General features: G+C 40.2%; 2 protein-coding genes across 1 annotated transcript in view; one reads left to right on the top strand and one right to left on the bottom strand.

Annotated features, from left to right (window-relative positions):
• PREX2 (phosphatidylinositol-3,4,5-trisphosphate dependent Rac exchange factor 2) overlaps positions 1-25,032 on the bottom strand; it is a 787,616-nt gene that overhangs the window by 521,004 nt on the left and 241,580 nt on the right.
• The window catches only part of CPA6 (carboxypeptidase A6), a 309,103-nt gene that overhangs the window by 65,225 nt on the left and 218,846 nt on the right, over positions 1-25,032 (top strand). The gene's annotated exons all lie outside the window — the stretch shown is intronic.

Raw genomic sequence — 25,032 nt, 5'->3', positions numbered from 1 at the left:
AAGCTGAAACTCCAGTACTTTGGCCACCTCATGAGAAGAGTTGACTCACTGGAAAAGACTCTAATGGTGGGAGGGATTGGGGGTAGGAGGAGAAGGGGACGCCAGAGGATGAAATGGCTGGATGGCATCACTGACTCGATGGACGTGAGTCTGAGTGAACACTGGGAGTTGGTGATGGACAGGGAGGGCTGGTGTGCTGCGATTCATGGGGTCGCAAAGAGTCGGACATAACTGAGCAACTGAACTGAACCTTTTGGTATCACTTCCCTTTAGACTGAAAGACTTTTTAAAATCATTTCTTGTAGTGTAGGTACATTGGCAGTTTGCTGGGTTTTTGTTTTACCTGCAAATAGTTTTATTTCACCTTCATTTTGAAAGAGTCGTTTCCCTGGAAAGAGAATTCTTGACCAAAGTTTTCTTCTTTCAGCAATTTGAATATGTCTTTCCAATATTGGTGGTCTTCATAGTTTCTGATGAGAAGCTAGCCATTCCTCATATCATTGTGACCCTCTATGTGCTGAGTCATTTTTATATTGCCTGCTTTCAAGATTTTCTTCTTACCTTTGGCTTTCAAAAATTTGACTGATCAAGTTTTTGGTTTTTGGTTTTTTTTTCCACTTTAGTTAATACATTTTTCATTTCTAAAATCCCATTTGGATCTTTTTATAGTTTTCTTCTCTTCTATATTCACTATCTGTTATTAATTTTCTTTAATTTCTTGAACATAATTTAAGTTTTTGAATATATTTATAATAGCTGTTTGAAATCTTCATCTTAAATCCAACATCTGAGCCCACTCAAAGTCAGTTTCTAATGACTACCTTTTTTCTAAATATGGGGCATACTTTCCAGTTCCTTTTCACATCTCAATTTTCAGTTTAGAATTAGTAAATATTTGTAGATAATACCTGTAGTGACTCTGGAATGTGTTTTCTCCTTTGGAGAGATTTGGGAATTTTTATTATTAACATGTCTGGAGTTAAATTGAAATCCCCAAGTGCCATTTTTCTTTTTTTTAAACCAGAGTCTCTTGAGGGGCTGTGGGTGAATTTCTCCCCTGCACCTTCAATTTAGATGCCAGACAATAATTTGGGGAAAGATTAGGCTCAGATAGGGCTTCCTTGGAGTCTCAGATGGTAAGGAATCTTACCATTATCTCCTGCAATGCAGGAGACACAGGTTCGATCCCTGAGTCAGGAATATCCCCTGGAGAAGGCAATGGCAACCCACTCCAGTATTCTTGCCTGGAGAATTCCATGGACAGAGGAGCCTGGTGGGCTACAGTCAGTCCATGGGGTTCCAAGAGTAAGACACAACTGAGTGACTAACAGTATCAGAACTAGGCTCAGAGACTTCAAGGCAGTAGTGCTTTCATCTTCTGCTGTGGATGGCAGTACACATTCAGAGGTGTGGCATATGCACAAGCCCTCCTGCTTTTAATTTTTGTTAGTTTCCCTGGAGTATAAGATGAGCACACACAGTGTTTAGCAGTCAGCCAGGGAAGTTTATTATATCTGCTCTTCTACAGTTCTTTCATATCCAAAATCTCTCTTTTTAGCCGCTTTCCCACCAGCACCTAATGGAATCTGTCACCTTCAGCTGATAAATGTGCAGATTTTCAGTGCCCACATTGGGAGCTGCTGGAGGATAGGAATACTCCGAGGACCAACCCCCTCCCCCCACCCAAAAAACAACAGCTGCCAACCCATAGTTCTTATTCCGTGCAATATCAGTTTCTCATGAATAAACATTTATCAACTTGCTGAATATATTTGGTTGTTTTTCCAGTGCCTTGAAGAGACTGTCATTAATAATTTAGTCTAGTGCATAGTCATTGAAGGCAATGGCACCCCACTCCAGTACTCTTGCCTGGAAAATCCCATGGACGGAGGAGCCTGGTGGGCTGCAGTCCATGGGGTCGCTGTGAGTCAGATACGACTGAGCAGCTTTACTTTCACTTTTCACTTGCATGCATTGGAGAAGGAAATGGCAACCCACTCCAGTGTTCTTGCCTGGAGAATCCCAGGGATGGCGGAGCTTGGTGGGATGCCGCCTATGGGGTTGCACAGGGTCAGACACGACTGAAGCGACTTAGCAGCAGCAGCAGCAGCAGCATAGTCATTTTCTATGGAGAAGAGTCATCTGACCTTCTCGTGCTGTCATCACCAGAAGTAGAGTCTATAGGATTATTTTGAGGATGAAAAGAAATACTGTACATAATGTATTGGTTCGGCTTCCCTGGTGGCTCAGACAATAAAGAATCTGTCTACAATGTGAGAGACCTGGGTTCAATCCCTAAGTCAAGAAGATCCACTGGAGAAGGAAATAGCAATCCACTCCAGTATTCTTGCCTGGAGGATTCCATGCACAGAGGAGCATGGAAGGCTATATATAGTCCATGGGGTCGCAAAGAATCAGATAAGGACTGAGCACCAACACACACACAATGCATTGGGTACAGTGGCTGACACATGGTAAGTACTCAATAATAGTTGTTTCTGTTATTGTTATTTTTACTTAATAGATTCTAGACCTCCTCACTAGGCACCCAGCATTACTCATTCATTTTCTCCTCTGGAACAGAGCATCTAAATGATATGCAGGGAAATCCATCTTACCAACCCTGAGGTTGCCTATCATCTCCTCCTCATGCAGGAGTCCAAATTCCTCAGTTTACCCAAATATTTCATACAAATACTCTCATTGTCCACATGTGCTGTGACATGGAAAGGTTTAGAAAGCACTACTCTTAAGGACTGCCCAGAGTCAGGGCCTGAATGGACTCTGTAGGTCAGCTTTCAAGCAGGCTTTTTGGGAACAAATCTTTTAAGGAATATTTTCAAAGTTCTCTAGAACAGGAGTTCATCTGCATATAAGACCATCCATTCAGCAAGTAATCTGGATGATTTGAAATGTGCCAGGCCCCTTTGCCCAACTTCCACCAATTCAGGAGTAAAGCAGAGGTTCCTGACTCCCCCGATGGTCCATAATATGCTCTACCTTCTATGAGTGTCCTATTTCTCCTAATAGTTTATGCAATGTGTATGTGTGCTCAGTTATATCCGGCTCTGTGCAACCCCATGGACTGTAGCCCACCAGGCTCCTCTGTCCATGGAATTCTCCAGACAAGAATACTGGAGTGGGTTGCCATGCCCTCCTCCAAGGGATCTTCCCAACTCAGGGATCGAGCCCATGTCTCTTGCGTCTCCGGCACTGGCAGGTGGGTTCTTGACCACTGAGCAACCTAGGAAGCTCAGTTTGTGCACCATGGTAATTTAAAAGTCCCTAACTGAGTTTGTTGGCTTTACCAAAGACAAGTGGGTAGAGGGTGTATGTGCAGGGGGAGCTCTAATAATAGCTCTGAGTATCATATCTGTTGTTCCATATTTGTAGGGAGTGCCATATTAGTTCTGTAGAATTTTAAAAAAGAAAGTTATCTTGGTCTACACAGTTTACAAATGCTGCATGGTAAACAGAAGGAATTTCGTTCCACAGTTATTTTCCTGTTTGGGGCCAGTCTTTTCACAGTCGTCTATACACCGATACCATTGCAGCCATCAGCCTCATTAACTAGAGATGGCCATCATGGTGGGGCTCTGAGGGATTGGTGGAATTTTTATTCAGATTTCTATTCCTGCTTGAATTGGCCCCTCAGTAGAGTTCTTTGTGTCCTAGGCTTAGGATTTGTGTCCTAGGCTTAGCTTAGCATTGTCTGTGCTAATTGGTAGAACTCCATGAGTATATATTTACATTCATAGTTCTAGCATATTATCGGCCAATAAAGATTACATGTGAACTACTTTGGGTATTAATTTGTACTGATTATCTGTGCGCAGTTTGAAGCAAAGAGGTCAACACTTTTAAGGAGACCTATGATTTAAAGGAGAAGTACACTCACTTCCCATTAATAGAGCTTGTTGCTGCTTAATAAACCCATCAATTAAGGGTCAGCATTTCTGTGTGATACTAGGTTTAAAGAAAAATAGCCTAGCATGCCCACTCTAGAAATCATATAGCTAAGGAATATATGATGTACACATAATAAGTTAGAGCAAGAAACTTCACTGTTAAAATTCTCCATAGAGTAAAAATGTTTACTTTTCATCATTAAAATGCTCTACAGAACAGTTTCAATAAAAATAGTACGGTGATGAAATGCGTTATGCGAGACTTATGAAGATAAATTATATTTTCAAGCAGCTGCCAGCACATAGTTCACACTTTAATAAGTGAAATAGCCCTTAATCACACTCAGGTTTCTCTACTCTCTTGTTCTTTAAAAATCTGTTTTTTGTCTCTGCACAGCATCTGCTAGGACAAAAAGATGATGTGTCAATTAAACAACTCCAGATAGTTCATGAGGGAATTATCCTCCAGCAACCAAAAAGGTTTTTGGAGTTGATGCCAAAGATATGTTTGGAGTTTCATTTTAATTTATCAGTTCATGTTTTGGTCCCTGAAGGTAATATTTTCCTTCTAAAATGGGCCTGTATTAGGTTATTTTCACTAAAAGCCAATTTCCTGAAGTCTGTTCAGCATTTCAGGGTGCTATGTAGATAAACATTCAAAAAATTGAAAAATATAGGACTGTGAAGTAACTTGGTAAAGTGAAAGAGATATTTATATCTCAAATTTAAATATCACAAACCATCACAGGCACAGAAATATATGCGGAGCACTCAAGGTTTGTTGCTCTTGCCTAACTGAACATGAGATCTTTACTTTTATTGTATAAAATTATACCTTAATAAATATTACAGATTTATATTAGAAAAAGAAAAAAAAGACTTGTTTGTTGCTCATGACACAGTGTGGGGGCCAGGGGTGCTCTCTCTGAGAGTTATTCAGAAGTCTAAGCTCTTTTCATCTTTCCTGCCATCTTCTCTGGCCCTAGGGTTTAGCAATGGACCCTCTGCACTCCTTCAGCAAATGGGGAAAGGGAGGTGGAAAGGATTTTAAGGGAGATTTCAGGGGCCAGACCTGAATGAGGCACACATCATTTCTACATACATGCCAACCAGACTGGTCACTCAGGGTCACGTAGATGTCAGCAGATGAAAAATACAGTCTGTGATGTGCCAAAGAGAGGGTGGAAAACAAAAATACTAAGCCCCACTAACCTCAGTCACGGAACTAGAGTTCTGGGCTTATGTAAACCTGTAACAGAGACTCTGAACAGATATATGAGGCCAACATGTCTTATTTCTAAAAAGAGACAAATAGCTGGTCTGTATGTGAATTTCCTGTCTTGTTTCCATAAGGTTCCTTTTGTATTACTAAGTGAAAACAGTAAAGTGACAAACGCTTGCAGTTATCAGAATGTAATTTTCAAGTTAATGTATTTTATCCTTCAGGAAATAGAATTAAGTTAGATTAGTCACTCATCCTTAATTATTTTGTTTATAAAAATGATTTGTACAATAAATATGTTGCAGATCAACTTGGATCATACTATGTGATATAGTTATACTTGCCATCACAAGTTGGTATTCATTGGCATTTTGTTGTCTCTTGAAATATATCCCACATTTGAATATGTAATGACATTGTCCCTGCAACTTATCCATAAGTTGAATATATATTTAAGTTAATTTTTAAAACGTCTCGATTCACTGCAATATTTTCTTACTCCTATTTTTAATTTAGTAAGAATTTCCTTCTGTAGTTACTTTTCTAATGTGTCCTGTATCAGCTCCTTTGGTTGATATGGCTGTTTGTCTTGCTTCTGAGCATTTAATAGGACTCGTAATTTCAGAACTTTGGACTCCTGAACACCAGTATTGCTTTACATGCAGTTGTGGTTTAAAATAACATGCCTTTGAATAAGCACTGTGATCATTTGACTAAAAATATCATGTCTCCAATAGATTGCTAGAATCAAATTATTCATATTTTAAATTTATTTGACAAGGATAATTATTTATACAGATTTTTAAATTCTAATCTTGGGTAGTCGTTAATAATCATGTTACTTTATTTATTTCTGTTGTCTTTGATGACTTTAAATATATAATCTCTGATATATTAGACATTGATCTATCAAGACCAGTCAAGTCTTAACTACCAAATGAAATGTTATGGAATTTGATCAAGATTAATTGAGTACCTGTGAGATACAAAGATAAACATCCCATAAAGATAAATGCAATTCCCACATGCATGCTCAGTCACTCAGTTGTGTCCAACTCTTTGTGACCCCATGGACTGTAGCCCAACAGGCTCCTCTGTCCATGGAGTTCTCCAGGCAAGAATACTGGACTGGGTTGCCATTCCCTCCTTCAGGGGATCTTCCCAACCCAGAGATTGAATCCAGGTCTCCTGTGTCTCCTGCATTGCAGGCAGATTCTTTACCCTCTGAGCCATCTGAGAAGCCTGTAACCTATATTTATTCAATTTTGCAATAACCCTTTGAGACAGAGACGGCTGCTGTAGTTGTCTTTACTTCACAGATAAGGAAACCAAGGCTTAGGGAAGTGAAGAGACTTGGCTGAGGTCATAGTGACAGATGACTAAAGAGCCAGAACCTGAACCTTGACGCTAAAGCCCAAAGGTGATGATGAACTACCATGTACTGCAGCTTATTAAATACATGGTTACCAAATACTAGGCCCAGCACTAAGACATTCCATGTCTCCATGTTTAATTTGTATCACCAACAACTCTATTAGAGAGGCAAGACAGTCAAGTGGTTTGAAAAAGGTCACAAGCCTAGAAAATGCAAAAAATGTGATCTGAGAAAAAAAAAGAATATCTGCCAGACCCCAAAATTCCCCCATCCAGCCTAGGTCCTCTGACCCTGAGTCTATTGTTCTGCCCTTGGTACATCAGGCAATGACTTCACAAGACCCAGAAAACAGTCCTGGATCTTATCTGAGAACTCAGGGCTCATCATCCCACAAGTAGATACCTAAAAAATAACAACCATCCCAGTTTGCCCAGGAATAAGGGGTTTCCATGGTGATGGCAATTTTAGAGCTAAAACCAGAAAGTCCTGGATGAACCAGGATGACTTGGTCACTGTAATTATCTGGTACTCTTCTGTCCATGAATGTGTCCTGTGGGAAATTCCTATCATTATCCCAGTTAATTTGCTATTCTGTTTCCTAGAAGAGCTAATTTATCAATTTGCTGTTAAGATGTCACCTCTAAGAAGAAAGAAAGGAGGAATTTAAGTACTGACAGGTACAGATAACCTTGGGTAGACTGAGACTTTTGGGCTCTGAAAACCCAGAGTAAAGTCTATGTATGAGTATCTCTTGCCTCCCAGGTGGCTCATATGGTAAAGAAGCTGCCTACCAATGCAGGAGACATGGGTTTGATTCCTGGGTCAGGAAGATCGCCTGGTAAAAGCAGTGCCTCCCCACTCCAGCATTCTTGCCTGGAGAATTCCAGGGACAGGGGAGCCTGGGGGGATCTCAAGAGTCAGACATGACAGAGCAACTAAACAGCAATGAGTATCCATTACATAGCAGAGTTTAGTTTAATTGAATTTTGTTCTTCAAAATTCTTTTCTTGAACTCTCTCACACTGATAATGTAAAAGTCATTTCTCATATAGTTCCCCATCCCCTAACCTCTTAAAAATTTTGTGTTTGTTTTTATATTTGTGAGACACCACTCCCAAGTTCTCCCCTTTTGTAGTTAAGCAGTGTTCATAAATTTATTCCTTAGCTGACATGCCCTCTAAGAATAACCTCAGCATGTAAACTCTTCTTTCATACAGTTTGAAATTGCAAAATCCCCAAATCCCAGCTTGGAACCCAACCATTAAACATGTAAACCCCCAGATGAATAAAGTTCCATTTTGTTTTATAACCATTTTGCTTGAGAGCCTACATACTAAAGCAAAAGCTCTGACAGTTTTCTTTTGCAGTCGAGAGTGGGTTGTGGTCAGCCAAGATAGAACCCCTCAGTCCAGAAACTCATAATTCCTGCTCTTAGCACTTGCCTTCCCCCAAGTTGTTGTTGTTAGGTCACTCAGTGATGTCCGACTCTTTGCAACCCCATGGACTTCCCCAAAGTTATACATACATAATTCTTACTTTTGGCTACTCATATGTATATTCATATGATTAAGAGGTAATTTTTAAAAATACTAGTGTATGCATGAACCAGGTCTTTTTTTTTTTAATTGTGGTAGAACTGCTTCACAATGTTGTGCCAGTTTCTGCTGCACAATGAAATGAATCAGCTGCTGCTGCTAAGTCACTTCAGTCGTGTCCAACTCTGTGCAACCCCATAGACGGCAGCCCACCAGGCTCCCCTGTCCCTGGGATTCTCCAGGCAAGAACACTGGAGTGGGAATCAGCTATATGCATGCAAAAATCACCTCCATCTTGGACCCCCATCCCACCTCTCTGTGTCATCACAGAGCACCGAGCTGAGCTCATTGTTCTATAAGGCAGGTTTCTGCTAGCGGTCTACTTTAGACACGGTAGTATATATGTGTCAAACCTAATCTCCTAATTCATACCCCCTCCCCTTCCTCTACTGTATCCACATATCTGTTCTTTATGTCTGCATCTCTATTCCTGTCCTGGAACAAGCTTCATCTGACCATTTTTTTTAGTTCCACATACATAATTATGATATTTGTTTTCCTAACTTCACTCTGTCTGACAGGCTTTAGGTCCATACTACTATGGAAAACAGTAGGGAGGTTCCTTAAAAAACAGGATAGAACTACTATATGACCCAGCAATCCCACTACTGGGCACGCACCCTTAGAAAACCATAATTCAAAAAGACAAACCTGTACGCCAATGTTCATTACAGCACTATTTACAGTAGCCAGGACATGGAAACAACCTAGATGTCCATAGACAGATGAATGCTTAAAGAAGATGAAGTACATATGTACAATGCAAAATTATTCAGCCATCAGTTCAGCTCAGTTCAGTTGCTCAGTCATGTCCGACTCTTTGCAACCCCATGAATTGCAGTACGCCAGGCCTCCCTGTCCATCACCAACTCCCAGAGTTCACTCAGACTCAGGTTCATCGACACAGTGATGCCATCCAGCCATCTCATCCTCTGGCATCCCCTTCCCCTGCCCCCAATCCCTCCCAGCATCAGAGTCTTTTCCAGTGAGTCAACTCTTCGAATGAGGTGGCCAAAGTACTGGAGTTGCAGCTTTAGCATCATTCCTTCCAAAGAAATCCCAGGGCTGATCTCCTTCAGAATGGACTGGTTGGATCTCCTTGCAGTCCAAGGGACTCTCAAGAGTCTTCTCCAACACCACAGTTCAAAAGCATCAATTCTTCGGCACTCAGCCTTCTTCACAGTCCAACTCTCACATCCATACATGACCACAGGAAAAACCATAGCCTTGACTAGACGGACCTTTGTTGGCAAAGTAATGTCTCTGCTTTTGAATATGCTATCTAGGTTGGTCATAACTTTTCTTCCAAGGAGTAAGCGTCTTTTAATTTCATGGCTGCAGTCACCATCTGCAGTGATTTTGGAGCCCCCAAAAATAAAGTCTGACACTGTTCCCACTGTATCCCCATCTATTTCCCAAGAAGTGATGGGACCAGATGCCATGATCTTCGTCTTCTGAATGTTGAGCTTTAAGCCAACTTTTTCACTCTCCACTTTCACTTTCATCAAGAGGCTTTTGAGTTCCTCTTCACTTTCTGCCATAAGGGTGGTGTCGTCTGTATATCTGAGGTTATTGATATTTCTCCCGGCAATCTTGATTCCAGCTTGTGCTTCTTCCAGCCCAGCGTTTCTCATGATGTACTCTGCATAGAAGTTAAGCAGGGTGACAATATACAGCCTTGACGTACTCCTTTTCCTATTTGGAACCAGTCTGTTGTTCCATGTCCAGTTCTAACTGTTGCTCCTGACCTGAATACAGATTTCTCAAGAGGCAGGTCAGGTAGTCTGGTATTCCCATCTCTTTCAGAATTTTCCACAGTTTATTGTGATCCACACAGTCAAAGGCTTTGGCATAGTCAATAAAGCAGAAATAGATGTTTTTCTGGAACTCTCTTGCTTTTTCTATGATCCAGCAGATGTTGGCAATTTGATCTCTGGTTCCTCTGCCTTTTCTAAAACCAGCTTGAACATCAGGAAGTTCACAGTTCACGTATTGCTGAAGCCTGGCTTGGAGAATTTTGAGCATTACTTTACTAGCGTGTGAGATGAGTGCAATTGTGCGGTAGTTTGAGCATTCTTTGGCATTGCCTTTCTTTGGGATTGGAATGAAAACTGACCTTTTCCAGTCCTGTGGCCACTGCTGAGTTTTCCAAATTTGCAGACCAACAAGACCTTTTTCCAAATTTGAAGACCTACAAGACCTTTTAGAACTAACACCCAAAAAAGATGTCCTTTTCATTATAGGGGACTGGAATGCAAAAGGAGGAAGTCAAGAAACACCTGGAGTAACAGGCAAATTTGGCCTTGGAATACAGAATGAAGCAGGGCAAAGACTAATAGAGTTTTGCCAAGAAAATGCACTGGTCATAGCAAACACCCTCTTCCAACAACACAAGAGAAGATTCTACACATGGACATCACCAGATGGTCAACACTGAAATCAGATACTCAGACATAAGAAGGGTCAAAATTGGGTCATTTTTAATGATCTGAACCAGGGTTTTATGAGAGTTGATTAATTAAATGACAGATGGTGGTAGCAGCCCTGGCTAAGGGGAGAATGTGACCCAAAAAAGATCCTAATGGCTTGATCTCCTATCATGATGATCTCTCTCAAATAGACAGTTGAGCTGGGTCACTCCCATGATAACTACTCATGTGGGTACTACTTGATAAGAGAAGTCATGAAGGGGGTCATGTGATGCTGTACTGGTATCAAAATGATTGTGTATTAAGCAGAACATGAGAAAATTTTGCCTCATGAGTCTAAATGAGAGCCTGACCAAAGCAAAACATGTTCCAGCCATTCACTGATTCTCATTCATTCAACAGATACTTTTCTGAGCATTTGCTACGTGCCTGGCTTCATTCTAGCCATGTAGGCTCCACCTATATTATGGTGGAGAAGCAATAGACAAATGTATCAAACAGATGTATGTGCTATTATCAAGCAGTATAAGGTGATATAAAGTTAAGGATAGAGGGGGAGGGATATTTTATTATTTTATTTTATTTTTATTGACCATACCACACTGCATGTGGGATCCCCGTTACCCAACCATGGATCAAACCCTTGCTCCCTACCTGTAGTTTCAACCACTAGACCATCAGGGAAGTCCCAGGGAGGGCTACTGTAGCTACTGAGATTGGAGAAGTCTTCCCCAATGAAATGATTAGAACTTTGAATAAAGTGAGAAAGTAAGCTATGCCTGTGTCTGAGGAAGGAATCTTCCAGGCAGAAAGAAAGTTAGAATATAGATCAGTACCTTTGGTCAACTCAAGGAGATAGTGATATACCCTACAGACTAGAAAATGGCTAGAAAGTAACTATGAGAATGGCACCTGTAGATCCTTTTACAGACACCATGAGCTGTTATTCCATAATGGCATTTAATGATTCTGATCTTTAAACGTGTGCCATAGTACAAAAAGTAGCCATAGGGCTAGTTACATCAGGAAGATGCTGAGAATATAAAAATAGAGATACAAAAAGAAATCCTGTAAGATACAGGGTACTCTTTGACAGGGGGCTTCTCAAGTGCTAGTGGTAACCTGCCTGCCAATGCAACAGACATAAGAGATGTGGGTTTGATCCCTAGGTTGGGAAGATCCCCTGGAGGAGGGCATGGTACCCACTCTGGTATTCTTGCCTGGAGAATCCCATGGACAGAGGAGCCTGACCACGTATAGTCCATAGAATCACAGAGTTGGACGCAACTGAAGCAACTTCACACACAAGCAATCACTCTTTGACACATCTGGATACCCAGCCAGAAAGTACCCTGCTCTTTGGGTGTCCACTGCTCCTGAGAGAGAGTGGACAAGTTCCTGACTCTCTAGGGTTGATGCTGGCTGAGATCTGTACAAGTGCCTAGATTTCCCGGGCATCAGCTCAGTCTTGATCAGGGGAGAATCTGTGGTCTTTACACTAATTCGTTGGCATTTGGTTGTTCCATTGGCATCCGTCCACCTGTTGTAAAAAAATCATCCCACATGGGAGGATACTGGTGATTTGTTCTTGATGGTCAGGGAGGCAAGAACTTAGAGTTCCAACAGCCCATCACCTTGAAGCTTTACAGAACTGACAGATTATCAGGGATAGGAAACTTGTATTTGCATTTTCAGTGAGAGACTATAACAGGATGGAGAATGACCATGAAACATTTATTAAGCTCCTACATGGATGACAGAGTATGAGATGGTTGGATGGCATCGCCAATTCAATGAACATGAGTTTAAGCAAGCTCCAGGAGTTGGTGATGGACCGGGAAGCCTGGCATGCTGCATTCCATGGGGTCACAAAGTGTTGGACACGACTGAGCAACTGAACTGAACATGACACATGACAGTGATAAGCTTAAGCACTAGAGGAATGGTGTATAATACAAGCTTCTGATGTCAAGAACTCTCTCATCCAGTGTAAAAAGAAATCAGAATTGCCTATCAAAAATTAAGGATGAAAAGTACCTGAACTTTTGAGCTTTGTTCTGAGAAGCTCTTAGATAACTTAGGAAAACTATTAAGTTACTTACAAACTTTCTGTCTTAGTAGGCAAGTCAATAATTCAGGCAATAAAAGCAAAAATATATACAGGAGCTTCACGGATTAGAGTCTTAAAGGATCCATTAAGGAAATAGGACTTAACCGCTTCTTGAAAATTGGTAGAACTTGAATAGGCTTAAAGGAGAGTGTTCCTCATGGGGAGAATATTGTAACCAGGCAAAGAGACTATGATTCACAGGTAACGTTGGAAACCTGTTTAGTTCAGCCTGGCTGGAACAGTAAGAAGTTTGGAATGATCACTGGAGGTCAGAAGGTGGAGGATCGTGTGTGCCAGACTAGGAATTTGAGTTGCATCCTAAAGCCAAGGGGAGATGCCACTGGTTCTGAAGAAAGCCATGGTATATAAAGATTTACTGAGACTGAGTTAGAGGGAAGGGATGACAAATAGCAGAACCTAAAGCTAGAAGAGTTGTTAGAAAAATTACTGTAGTCGGTAGCTCAGGTGTCAGAAGACGTGATGTTTCAAGTTGGGTGAGTTGGACAAAGATTGACCCAAGTGGTTGAACAGGGCACCGCAACTTCTACTTTTAACCAAGATGGATTAGCAGAGATTGGCTATAACTAACTTCCTGCCTAAAACAACTAAAAAAACAAAATGAAACAATGGTATTCAGATACTGAACATCAGACCTGACAATGATCAATGAGAAGAAACAAATAAGGTTAGTAGTCTGATTGCTCCAGCTTCCTAACTAGAGAGAGTTTCCAGGAAGCAGTGGAGGGAAGGGTGGGGGGAGGGCTGAGGCGGAGCCTAAAAGTCTCCCTGAGTTGAGGAGACAAAGGTAGTGGAAGGTATAGCTTATGGGGAAAATACAGGAAGCAAGAAAGTTCCAGAGATCTGCAGGGAGCTCCTCAAATCTTCCACTGAGTATTAATCAACAAATCAATGTGAAACTACTCAACCCTGGAGAAAGAACCAGCACAAAGATTAAAGAGAACAGTCCCTGTATTCCAGGTAGGGCAGGAATGCAGCAATAGTTTATCTTCCAAAGGATTGTTGTTGTTGTTCAGTCACTCAGTTGTGTCCAACTCTTTGCCACCCTGTGGACTGCAGCACACCAGGCTTCCCTGTCCTTCACCATCTCCCAGAGCTTGCTCAAACTCATGTCCATTGAGTCGGTGATGCCATCCAACCATCTCGTCCTCTGTCATCCCCTTCTCCTCCTGCTTTCAATCTTTCCCAGCATCAGAGTCTTTTCCAATAAGTTGGCTCTTTGCATCAGGTGGCCAAAGTATTGAAGCTTCAACTTCAGCATCAGTCCTTCCAATGAATATTCAGGATTGATTGCCTTTAGGATTGACTGGTTTGATCCTCCTTGTAGTCCAAGGGACTCTCAAGAGTCTTCTCTAACACTACAGTTCAAAAGCATCAGTTCTTCAGTGCTCAGCCTTCTTTATGGTCCAGCTCTCACATCTGTACATGACTACTGGAAAAACCATAGCTTTGACTATATGAACCTTTGTATCCCAGAGGATAGAGTAGAAAAATCCTCTTCATTCACAGGACCTCAGGGACAGAACTCAGAAGGATCTTCCTGTAGTAGTGGAACAAAAATGATCTGTAGAACAGAAGCTATTCTAATCCTGACTAGCAATGCTTCAAAGCAAGACAGGAGAATCGAATTGTGTCCAGGTACCTTAACTTCTAAGGACAGAACTTAAAAATATTAGAATACAAAAAATGTCCAAGACCCCCAAGTTGGAATTTTTTACCCAATGACTGGTGTCCAAATCAAGTATTACCAGGCATGCAAAAGAGTGTTCGATGCATGAGACAGGGTGCTCAGGGCTGGTGCACGGGGATGACCCAGAGGGATGGGATGGGGAGGGAGGTGGGAGGGGGGTTCAGGATGGGGAACACATATACACCCATGGCTGATTCATGTCAATGTATGGCAAAACCACTACAATATTGTAAAGTAATTAGCCTCCTTAAAAAAAAAAAGTAGAAAAAGGTGAGCCATGAAGAGAAAAATTAATAGAAACAGACCTACAAATGCCACCAGTGATAGAATAGGTAGATAAGAATGTTGTAACAGTCATTATAACAGTATTCCATGTGTTCAATAAGGCAGACAAAAGATTAAGCATGTAAGTAGCAACATGGAAAATATGAAAAAGACACTTTGAAATTCTAGAGATGAAAATTATAATGGCTAAAATGAAAAAAATAAAACCACTGGATAGGATGAACAGCAAACTAGATAAGGCTGAATAAGAGATTAGTGAACTTGAAGAAGACATGACAATAGAAACCATTTTAAATTATGAAATGAGTTGCCAGTCCAGGTTCAATGCACGATACTGGATGCTTGGGGCTAGTGCACTGGGACGACCCAGAGGGATGGAATGGGGAGGGAGGAGGGAGGAGGGTTCAGGATGGGGAACACATGTATACCTGTGGCGGATTCATTTTGATATTTGGCAAAACTAATACAATTTTGTAAAGTTTAAAAATAAAATAAAATAAAAAAAAAATGAAACAGAGATAAAAGTGCAAAAAAAAAACAGCTCATTAGTAAACTATGAGAAAATATCAAGCAGCCTGATATACATGTAACCAAAGTCCCCAGTGGCCAGGAGAAAGGAAATAGTAGGGAAGAGGAGAGAAAAAACATTTGAAGAGATAGTGGCCCAAAATGTGTACAAACTGGAAAAAATTTAACCACTTTGCCAAATAAGATACACATACAAATGGCCAAATTAGCCCATGAATACGCCAGAGATTAATTACAGCTACAATGACGGTTAAGTTGACTTCAAGTTTTGGATCTTGGATAACAGAAAGGTTAAATGGTATACACGACAGCTAAAGTAGGAAAGCCAATTAGGGCTGGAGGTGTAGGGTTGAATTTTAAATGTGTTCCTTTTGTGGTACAGAAACATTCAGGGTGGAAATATCTAACAGACAGATGAAAAAAATAAGACTAGAACTAGGAAGACAGGTGATGTCAGAACATATAATTGTTAAAAGTAGAAACAATAAAAAAATCGATACTCAATGATTTCTTTCTTGATAATGTTTCTATATATGTGTATGTGTGTATTTCATGTATGCTCACATATATAGTCATGTGAAAGGCTTGTAAGTTTACCTACTGCCTTGAAAGTAGCACTCATGTTAAATTACACTTTGTGTGAATGGAAAGAGATGGCATTCTCAACTCCTGTCTAATCTATTCCTCTGTTCAGAGTGACATAAAGATGGGAATCCTGGGGAAAGTGCATTTTAATACTGATCTTTAAGAAAAGGACAATGAATAGCTTTAAGTCCAGCCTGCACACAAGTTAGTGTTATATGTGTGTCGTGTGCTCCATGGCTTCCATCGAAAACAACGCATAATCCCCAGCACAGCCCGCCTCCAAGCCTATATTATGATCACCATCAACAATTGCAGCCAAGGAATAACAGGATGCACCACTTACTGAGGAAATGAGACAATTAAGTCCTAACATTCTTGGATCTAAGCCTAACAATAGATTGAGCTATGTGAGGAAATGCTCTATAAGCAGTAAACAGCCATTCATAGGAGAACAGACTAAAACCCTCTAGAATGCTGATTAATTTGGTGAGGGTGCTTTGGCTAAACAGTTCTTGATTGTGACTTCCTATCCATCAAAATCATGATAGCTGTTGACATCCCTGGCTATTTTGCCATTTGATTACTTTACGTAGGTAAAGAGACTTCCACTCTGGAATCCCAGCTATCCCAACTATCAAACCGACTAGCATAAGCATTTGTTGAACTTTTAGTAGTAAATAGCATAGTATGCAGTACTCAAGTCAATGATGCGAAATTGAGAATGTTTAGCTTAGCACATTATCAATAAAAAGACTTTCAGAGGCATTAAAATCCATTCAAAACAGATGCCTAGAAGCATTTTGTCTCAAGAGTGTTTTCTCTTCCAAATAGTAAGGTTTTAACACAGAGGCGTATGTTTGAGCTGAGCAAAAATGTCCTTTCTATAAAAAAGCAGGGTAACACCGAGAACTGTTTAATCAATAAGCTCTCATGGATAGAATACATGTGATATGCTTTTGGTTCTTAGAATGTTTGAGGCTATTTTTTACTGTGTGCGTTTTATTGGCATTAGTATGCAAGCATAACATACGAAAAAGAAGTTTCATACACACAAACCATAGGTGTTCAGTTGAATGACTTTTCAGAAAGTGACCAGATCCATGTAATTGATAACCAGACCAAGACACAGAGTATTACCAGCACCTCTCAGTCCCTGCCCCTCCCCTCAAGGATAACCAGCATCCTAGGTTAACATCATTGCTTAGTTTTACCTGTGTCTGAACTTTATATTAAGGGACTCATACTCTTAGTATCTGGCTTCCTTCTCTCAGCATTCAGGAAGGGTGTCCATATCTGTGCACCGTCATTGTGTTTTATTTTTATATAATAATATACCCGCTCTTGGGTTATTTCTAGCTTGGGGCCTAACAAATATTACTGCTATGAACATGGCGGTATGTGTCTTCTGCTGAACATGTGAATGCATTCTGTCAGGGATATGGTAGGAATTGCTGAGTTATTGGGTAGCTTTAGTAGATACTACTACAATTTTCTCAAATAGTTGCAACAATTTACACTTCCATCAGCAAGCGTAATAGCTGCACAATTTGGCAAATCCTTGACATAATTTGCCTTTCATCTGAGCTATTCCTGTGAACATGTGGTGATACTGCACTGTGTTTTGACTTGCATTACTCTGATGACTAACAAAATGCCACTTTGTATGTTTATTGGCTATTTCGGATGTCTTCTTTCATGAAGAACCTATTCAAATTCTTTGCTCATATTTCTAATGGATTATTGTTTCCTGTTAAGCTCTAGGAGTCCTTTATATATTCTGGATATATGGTTTTATTGGCTACATGTAGAGTAATTATAATAATTTTTTAAAGTCGTTTAGTCATGTCAGAAATTTGCGACCCCGTGGACCACCAGGCTCCTCTGTCCATGGGGTTGTCTAGGCAAAAATACTGGAGTGGGTTGTATTCCCTTCTTCAGGGAATCTTCCTGACCCAGGGATCCAACCTGGGTCTCCTGCATTGGCAGGTGGATTCTTTACCATCTGAGCCACCAGGGAAGCCCTACTGTAATAATGATTTGTAACAAATTCTAAACATCCTCTTGCATTTTATGTTGTCTTTTAAAAAAGCTTATTTATTGAAATAAAGTTGATTTACAGTGTTGTGTTAGTTTCAGGTATATAGCAAAGTGATTTAGTTATGTATATATATGAATACACACACACACACACATACACACATATACACTCTTCAGATTCTTTCTCCTCATAGGTTATAACAAAATATTGAGTATATTTCCCTATGCTATGGAGTAGGTCCTTCTATGGTATCTTTTGATGAAGAGAACTTTTTTTGTTTTATTGTAGTCTAATTTATCAGATTTTTTTAGGTTTGGCACTTTCTCTGTTCCTTTTAATAAATCTTTGCCTACCCTGAGGCTTTGAAGATATTCTATTTTTTTCCAAAATCAGTGTTTTCTCATTTAGAGCTACAGTCCACATGGAATTAATCTTTGTGTACTGTGTGAAATAGAGTCAAGAGTTGTTTTTTTTTTTTCTATATGGCTATCCATTGTTGCTTGGATATTTATCAGTCTGGGCATTTGATTATTTCTCTAGTGGAGCAAGAAGAGTAAGTTGCAATAACATATGCATGTGCAAATATATAGATATTTATATATACCCACATATGTATGTACAGATTTATACACACATATGTTGAGGTGCAGATTGTGCTGCAAACATTCATTTGTGAGGTGGTATTTTTTATGCCTCTACATCCAATGTTATCAATATTTAATTTCCAGGACAGCTTATAAAACCCTCGTTGGCACCCATTGTTCCAGTGAAGTATAAGATGCAGTCAAATTCCAGTTCTGGACCCCAGGACATCTTCCATTTCGCTGGCAGCAAGATGAAATAGTGCTTTCAGAGTGAATAAAGAGATAGACTTCAACAGGAAGGTGTGTGAAAGAGTGAAGTAGGTACTATTGAACAGTAACAACGCATTAATAACTTCTGTATAGCAAAGTCTTTGACTCTTCCCAAGTGTTCTGAATTGAGAAATACCAAGTACCTCACATGGCAAGGCAAAAATTGTATTGGCAGATTCCAGGCCCTCCATGGTAAACTGTGTAGACTATGCTACATACCTTGTGGGAAGGGGACAGACTTGAATGGTACCTATAGAGCTATGTAGTACAATTTAGGACATTTGTCCTGCTGAGCTGGAAACAGATATGTCTATGGAGAGAGATATGCCATACAAACTTTTCAGGTATCAGGGGGAGTAGTTGCTAAAATTGAAATGTCAAAATTTGCAGACATAATATCCTTGCTAATAGTTATAAGTAAGGATTTCAGTATTCAAAGGCTTTTATACTGGGAGCATTTAAAATAGCAATATACTTTTATAAAAGGATAGCATTTATAATACACTATAACTCTTCAAGTAACACAAACTTCTTTTACTATTTCTGATGCTAAAGTTCAGGGCTCTAAAGGAATGTTCACTAGGCATGTAAAAGCCTGTTTAAGGAAAAGAATTCAAATGAACCTATTATAACTAGTACCAGTTATTTCTGTGCAATTAATCTATAAAAATTTAATAACATAGCTGAGTGTCCAAGTTGAAAACTAAATGGCAATGCAGTAAAATAGTGGCCTGACAGAAGCTATACCTTTGAAGCTCCTGCAGTTACCAACATCAGCTTAAAACCTGAAGTAATATCTGACATGTCCAAACAATCATAGAGAGTAATTAAGACCAGCGGTTTAAAAGAAGTTGTAGGCTTGCCTAAGCTTGGTATTTTAGTAAATGTGATCTGATTTCTTTTAAGCCTTATTTGAATGAGCGTTAAACCTTATAAATGCAGACCCTCTTGGATGCCATTTGGTGGGAAGTGAAAGCACAGCCGCCCCTCTGTATTTATGAGCTGTCCAAGAGAACCGTAACTGGGCAGATTAAATAATAATAAATGTTCTCACCTCCCCCTGCTTATGCTCCCATAACCCTATTAAAAAAGCAAAAGACCAAAAAAGCAAAACAAAAAATACTCCTCTAATTATACAGTTGACATAGAAATAGAGTGTGTCTCACCATATCTGAAAGCACTGAGTTTAGGAATGTGGCTCAGCAGAAAAGCAAGATTTTTCTGGTCTTAAAATGAATAAGACCTTGATATTTGCCAAACAAGCAAATGTGTTTCCGAGCAAAGATGCCCTGCAGCGTGAGTGTTGCGGTGGCTCGGACGGTAAAGGAGCCGCCTGCAAAGCAGGAGATCCAGGTTTGATCTCTGGGTCAGGAAGATCCCCTGGAGAAGGACATGGCAACCCACTTAAGTATTCTTGCCTGGAGAATCCCATGGACAGGGGAGCCTGGCCGGCTACAGTCCATGGGATCACAAAGAGTCAGACATGACTTAGCAACTAAACAATAAGTATTATAAGTAGGTAAGGCATTAGTGGTGTGATCTAAGGATTCACACAAAGCCCCTCTTCCCCAGCCCCACAAATGGCTCTCACATCAAATCATCCTTGACTTTTCACTGCAAAAAATTGTCAGTTCAGTTGGTTGAGGGATTGCCTTCTTTTAAGACAAATGCCCAAGAGAAGGAAGCATTGAGTGACTTAGGTAATCAGATCCTCTCCAGTGAAAAGTAGTGGGTCAGATAGAGTCTGTTTTGTTGGAGTACGGGAGGGGTGAAAAACCAGGGTACCAGAGTGGTAAGAACTGAATGGGAAGAGTGTAACTGGAATAAAAATTGTGGGGGAAAATAGGATGAGTAAAAAGAGGGACAAAACTATCTCCAACAGGTGCCATCATACAGGCTTCAGTTCAGTTGCTCAGTCGTGTCCAACTCTTTGCAACCCCATGGACTGCAGCACACCAGGCTTCCCTGTCCATCACCAACTCCCAGAGCTTGCTCAAATTCATGACCATTGAGTCAGTGATGCCATCCAACTATCTCTTCCTCTGTCATCCCCTTCTCCTGCCTTCAATCTTTCTCAGCATTAAGGTCTTTTCCAATGAGTTCTTTGCATCAGGCAGCCAAAGTATTGGACCTTCAGCTTCAGCATCAGTCCTTGCAATGAATATTCAGGACTGATTTCCTTTAGGATTGACTGGTTTGATCTCCTTGCTGTCCAAGGGACTCTTGAGAGTTTTCTCCAACACCACAATTCAAAAGCATCAGTTCTTTAGTGCTCAGCTTTCTTTATGAAAAAAGAGTTTCTTCTCAACACTCACATCCATGCACAACTGCTGGAAAAACCATAGCTTTGACTAGATGGACCTTTGTGGGCAAAGTAACATCTCTGCTTTTCAATATGCTGTCTACGTTGGTCATAGTTCTTCCTCCAAGGAGCAAGTGTCTTTTAATTTCATGGCTGCAGTCACCATCTGCAGTGATTTGGGAGCCCACAGAAATAGTCTGTCACTGTCTCCATTGTTTCCCCATCTATTTGCCATGAAGTGATGGGACCAGATGCCATGATCTTAGTTTTTTGAATGCTGAGTTTTAAGCCAGCTTCTTCACTCTCCTCTTTCACTTTCATCAAGAGGCTCCTTAGTTCTTCACTTTCTGCGATAAGGGTGGTGTCATCTGCATATCTGAGGTCATTGATATTTCTCCCAGCAATCTTGATTCCAGCTTGTGCTTCATCTAGCCCAGCATTTTGCATGATGTACTCTGCATATAAGTTAAATATGCAGGGTGACAATATTCAACCTTGATGAACTCCTTTCTCAATTTGGAACCAGTCCAGTATTCCACACTCGGTTATAATTGTTGCTTCTTGACCTGCATACAGATTTCTCAGGAGGCAGGTAAGGTGGTCTGGTATTCCCATCTCTTGAAGAATTTTCCACAGTTCATTGTGATCCACATAGTCAGAGGCTTTAGTATAGTCAGTGAAGCAGAAATAGATGTTTTTTCATAATAGCTTTCAGAATTGAAGGAAGCGATTCCCCACTTCTGTGGAGAAAGGAAGGTCCAAGCAGGAGTGAGGAGGGCAACCAGCCCAGTAATGGGACAGGATATGTCTGGTGGGAAAACAAACCCAGAGCCAGTTTCACTCTGCTGATACTGGCATCTTTATTTGGAAGCTTTCAATGATCAATAAATCTGCAAAGAGAATCAGCCATACAGTCTCTATCCCTACCCAGAAGACTTCAAGTAGAGTCAGATATCCATATGATTCCAGCATCATATGGGTATGATGCTGGTCAACAGTAGTTTTCAGTTGAGAGCCTTAAGAAGCAAATACCAGGCTTGCCTTAATTACAGTTGTGGGAAATTAGCATGAAAGCAACCTTGGAGTTCTAGCTCAACCTTAACACCCAAGGCAGGCATCTTCTCTACATTGTTCCTGGAAAATGTCCAATTAGCCTCTACAGCACAACCTGCCTGAGTCTGAACCATGAAGTCAGATAGACCTCGGTTCAAATCCTGGCTCAGCTGCTCCCTAGCTACATGGCATCAGCTTAACCCCTCTGTCAGATTTTACAACTATAGAATAGAGGTCACAGTTCCTACATCATAGCTTTGTTCTAAAAATTAAGAAAAATGGTACATAGAAAATAGTATGGAATATGTCAGTAGCTATTATTATTATTATCTACCTGAATATTCTCCCTTTATTTACCCTTACCTCATAAAGCAAGTCTTCTAGAATGTTCTATATATAACAATTTTATGAAAAGCTTCTTGAGGGGAAAGGCCTTTGTATTTTTTGTCTCCATCTTGTATGTCTTTGACCAACATCAGATGCTCAATGCCTCAAATAGTACCTCTTGCATAGGAGGCATATAATAATATCTTTGTTAAATGAATTTTGCTGAATTAAGTCTGTTCCATTCCCTGCAAGTGCTAAAATGTTATTTTCTGAGGGTAAAAAATATTAAAACTATTGAAAGAGACTACAAAATAAAAACCAGAAACTATAAAACTCCTAGAGGAAAACATAAGCAAAACACTCTCTGACATAGATCACAGCAAGATCCTCTATGACCCACCTCCCAGAGTATTGGAAATAAAAGCAAAAATAAACAAATGGGACTTAATTAAAATTAAAAGCTTCTCCACAACAAAGGAAACTATAAGCAAGGTGAAAAGACAGCCTTCAGAATGGGAGAAAATAACAGCAAATGAAGCAACTGACAAAGAATTAATCTCCAAAATATGCAAGCAGCTCATGCAGCTCAATACCAGAAAAATAAACGATCAAATAAAAAAAATGGGCCAAAGAACTAAACAGACATTTCTCCAAAGAAGACATACAGGTGGCTAACAGACACATGAAAAGATGCTCAACATCGCTCATTATCAGAGAAATGCAGATCAAAACCACAATGAGGTACCATTTCACACCAGTCAGAATGGCTGCTATCAAACAATAAACACTGGAGAGGGTGTGAAGAAAAGGGAACCCTCTTTACACTGTTGGTGGGAATGCAAACTAGTACAGCCACTATGGAGAACAGTGTGGAGATTCCTTTAAAAAACTGGAAATAGAACTGCCATATGACCCAGCAACCCCACAGCTGGGCATACACACCGAGGAGACCAGAATTGAAAGAGACACATGACCTCAATGTTTATCGCAGCACTAGCTAGAACATGGAAGCAACCTAGATGCAGACGAATGGATAAGAAAGCTGTGGTGCATATATACACAATGGAATATTACTCAGCTATTAAAAAGAATGGATTTGAATCAGTTCTAATAAGGTAGATGAAACTGGAGCCTATTATACAGAGTGAAGTAAGTCAGAAAGAAAAATACCAATACAGTATATTAATGCATACATATGGAATTCAGAAAGACGGTAACGATGACCCTATATGCGAGACAGCAAAAGAGACACAGATGTAAAGAACAGACTTTTGGACTCTGTAGGAGAAGGTGAGGGTGGGATGATTTGAGGGAATCGCATTGAAACATGTATATTACCATACGTGAAATAGATGACCAGTCCAAGATCGATCCATGAAACAGGGCACTCAAAGCCAAAGCACTGGGACAACCCAGAAGGGTGGGATTGGGGGGGAGGAGGGAAGGGAGTTCAGGATGGGGGATATGTGTGCACTCGTGGCCAATTCATGTCAACGTATGGCAAAAACCACCACAGTATTGTAAAGTAATTAGCCTCCAATTAAAGTAAATACATTAATTTTAAAAAATAAAAATAATACAACCTTGAATATTCAAATTTTAAACTGTTTTTATATCCTACAGTCAGAAAATTTGTGCATCATTTATTCTGCCCCTTTAGGATCTGATTTAATGCTGCCAAATAGAGTAAGAGAAAGGGATAGATGTAAGACAAACAGGACCAAAGAATTTATCTTTTAAAAATTTTTTTGTATTGGGATATAGCCAATTAACAACAATGCTGTGATAGTTTCAGGTGAACGGAGAAGGGACTCAGTCATACATATATGTGTATCCATTCTTCCCAAACTCCCCTTCCATCCTGGCCGCCACATGACACTGAGCAGAGTTCCCTGTGCTATATAGTAGGTCCTTGTTGGCTATCCATTTTAAATACAGCAGTGTGTACATGTCTATCCAAAGCTCCCTAGCTACCCCATCCCCTCATCCTTCCCCTGCCCCTGGCAACCATAGTTTGGTTCTCCAAGTCTGTGAGTCTGCTTCTGTTTTTTAAGTAAAGTTCATTTGTATCATTTCTTTTTCGATTTCACATATAAGGGATGTCATTTCTCCTTCTCCATTTGACTTACCTCACTCAGTATGATACTCTCTAGGTCTCTCCATGTTACTGGAAATGGCATTATTTCATTCTTTTTAATGGCTGAGTAATATTCCATTGTACCAATGAACCACAGCAGGACCAAAGAATATAGGCCTGATGTGACATTCCTGCTGCTTTTATTTGGCAGAAGTTTCTGTCTTTTTCCTTGTCCACAATTCATTTTTATAATTTTTTTAATAAATTTATTTATTTTAATTGGAGGCTAATTACTTTACAATAATGTACTGGTTTTGCCATACATCAACATGAATCTGCCACGGGTATACACGTGTTCCCCATCCTGAACCCCCCTCCCACCTCCCTCCCCTTACTATCTCTTGAAATTAACAATAACACAATAATAGTGGGAGACTTTATTACCCCTTTTAATATTAAAAATTCCAACATATGGAGGCTGAACAACATGCTGCTGAATAACCACAAATCACAGAAGAAATCAAAAATGCATGGAAACGAATGAAAATGAAAACACAACAACCCAAAACCTGTGGGACACTGTAAAAGCAGTGCTAAGGGGAAGGTTCATAGCAATACAGGCATACGTCAAGAAAC

The sequence above is a fragment of the Bubalus kerabau genome, chromosome 14 (genome assembly GCF_029407905.1).
Source record: "Bubalus kerabau isolate K-KA32 ecotype Philippines breed swamp buffalo chromosome 14, PCC_UOA_SB_1v2, whole genome shotgun sequence".
In the NCBI taxonomy this organism is placed as follows: Eukaryota; Metazoa; Chordata; class Mammalia; order Artiodactyla; family Bovidae; genus Bubalus; species Bubalus kerabau.
This window is presented reverse-complemented; position numbering and strand designations above follow the sequence as displayed.